A 2,908-nucleotide genomic window follows, 5' to 3' on the forward strand; every position below is an offset into this window, starting at 1 on the left:
CGGCACTAACCCCTCTCTGCTCATCACCCCCATCTTCATCCTTATACCACCTCACGACCAACACCATCATTTTCATCCCTTTCTTCTTCATTTTCATCTCCAACACCTGATACCACACGACCAAACCTCAATATTGGGTCCAACCATATTCACTTCAACCATCCCAAGAGCCAAACCCAATTAATGCAATCAAACACGGAATCAGAAAATAGATAAAGGAGACTAGGAGAGCCCATCGGTGGCGGCATCCCGGGCTGATGGCGCCGCGGTTGGAAACGGTTCCGGTGGCGATTGGGGTTGCCGCCGACGCCCAAATCGGAAGAGGTGGTGGCGTGGTGATTGGGTCACGGTGGTGAGCGGCGACCAGTTAAGCAGACGCGGCGCAGAGACGTCGGAAAGAGTAGACGGAATCGGAGGCTGGGACGTGGTGGCTGGATTAGTGGCGCGGTGGCTGGAAGCAGTGACGTCGTGGCCGCCGTTGGTTTCGGGCGTACCTGTTGTCGTCGGCGATTTCAAAGCTGGTGGAAGGTGGTGGCGCGAGCTGTCGCCGGCGAGGCCAAGGCGTGTTCTGGTTGAGGCGACGGTGGCCGGCTCTGGAAGGGGCGGCGGTGAGCCTACGGAGAGAGTAAGAGACCTTGGGTCTCTGGAGAGTGTGTGAGCTGAGGGAGTGAGCTTACGGGAGAGTGTTGGATCTGAGTGGGTGAGGAATGGAAGGGAAGTGTTGAAGCCCTAGGAGATTCTAGGTCAGAAAAGCCACCCCGGGCCAGTACTGGGTCAAGCCCAAGAAGAAAAAAACCTTTTCTCCCGCAGCCCCCCGTTTCTCACCCGCGCACCCCCCATACATCCTCGAGCCAGTGCTGGGCCTAGCCCAAGTAAACAAAAACTCCTTTCTACTTCCCGCAGCCCCCCGTTTCTCACCCGCGCACCCCCATACATCCTCGGGCCAGTGCTGGGCCTAGCCCAAGTAAACAAAAACTCCTTTCTACTTCGCGCAACCCCTGTTCTCACTTCCACACCCCTTTTAGCTTGGGTTTAGGCCCAATCTCTTTATAAAAGAAAAAATGATTAGGACACCCCATTTTCTCATTTAGACACTCCCATCTTTTATTTAAACACCACTATATTTTTTTTATTTCATCATTAAGCTTTTCATATTATCTTTATTTTTACCCTTTATTTCTATTTAGTAATTTACCTACTTTCTATTTTTCTATCGTTATCTACTTTTAATTAAAAATCAAATAAAAATATTTTGAAAAGGTTTAAGCACACGTGCGACCGCTCACGTAGGCCTTGTGCTGAAAATCTTTTCCTTTTCTTTTACAAAAGTTAAAAATTAAATAAAAATATTTTGAGAAGGTTTAAGCACACGTGCGACCGCTCGCGTAGGCCTTGTGCTGAAAATCTTTTCCTTTTCTTATACTTTTAATTAAAAATCAAATAAAAATATTTTGAAAAGATTTAAGCACACGTGCGACCGCTCGCGTAGGCCTTGTGCTGAAAATCTTTTCCTTTTCTTTTACAAAAGTTAAAAATCAAATAAAAATATTTTGAAAAGGTTTAAGCACACGTGCGACCGCTCGTGTAGGACTTGTGCTGAAAATCTTTTCCTTTTCTTTTACAAAAGTTAAAAATCAAATAAAAATATTTTGAAAATGTTTTAAGCACACGTGCGACCGCTCGCGTAGGCCTTGTGCTAGAAAATCTTTTCCTTCTTTATTAAAAATACTAAAATATTCCCAAACCACAAGTAATCTCTCTAGAAGAACTACGTAACCGTGATTTCTCATTTTGAATGAGAATACGTAGGAGCAAGGTCAATCCTTGTCGGGCCCAAAAAATCAAAAAAATATATTTTGTTTCTTTAGAGTTTTATTTTAGGGGATAGTTAAACATTTTGTAAACCACATCATTTTCGCGCATTTAGGGTGTTAATACCTTCCCTACACGTAACCGAGTCCCGAACCTAGAATCTGGTTTTCGCGGACCGTGTCTTATTATTTTATGGTTTTTCCGTAGTTTTCTATAATAAACTATGGTGGCGACTCCAAATCTCATTTTCAAACCCGTTTTCTTTGGATTGTCCCGTCACGATTTCCCGTTGCGACACTTATAAATATAATAATAATTATATTAATTTTCTTAACATAAATTTTAAAAAAACAAACAAAACAAAAACCTCATATTAGTTGTATATAAAATCATTAACTTTTAAACTGCTCTCACCAGTGTTTGATTCTTATCGTAAAGCATATTTCACTTTAGACGTTTACAAAGTTAAATACTTGTCATTCGGAAAGTGAAAGCATTTTTTTTCATATATGAGCAATTAAATAAAAAATCTATATCAATTTTCAAGAAATTATCCCACGTAAAAAAATTTCCATAAAGAAAGAGTTTTTTTAGTTGAAGTATGTTACTATGGTATGTATATATTACGAAGCCATAAAAGAAAGACAAATTTTGGAAAGAATTCGTATATTTATATTGTTCTTAACAAGCTTCGCAAGACATATAACTCCTATTTTTTTATCAGCTATTTCTTTAATTTAGGTCTTATTTTTTTTAATATGAGATATATTCTCATTATTTTGTGTCTGAAACCATTCAAGATAATATTATGTCTTTATTATTGTAAAATCTCATAAACTGGTATTTTGGAGGTGGTGATAGTTTAAAAATAGTGAGACTCGATTATTTTAATATTAAATGGTTTATTTATAAATAGTTTTGTTATAAACTAATTTTATTATTTTAAAATGTATCATCACTCTAGAAAATACTTTTTTAGAGTTATCTACCTTCTTTCTAAGAGTTCTAACTCCTAAGTCATCTATTTGACGATCAGGAGGTGCCTAATCGACCACGGCGACGAGGTCTACATTGCTATCTATCAGTTTCTGCAATA

Source organism: Vigna umbellata, chromosome 5 (genome assembly GCF_029865625.1).
Source record: "Vigna umbellata cultivar VRB3 chromosome 5, Vumbellata_1.0, whole genome shotgun sequence".
NCBI lineage: Eukaryota > Viridiplantae > Streptophyta > Magnoliopsida > Fabales > Fabaceae > Vigna > Vigna umbellata.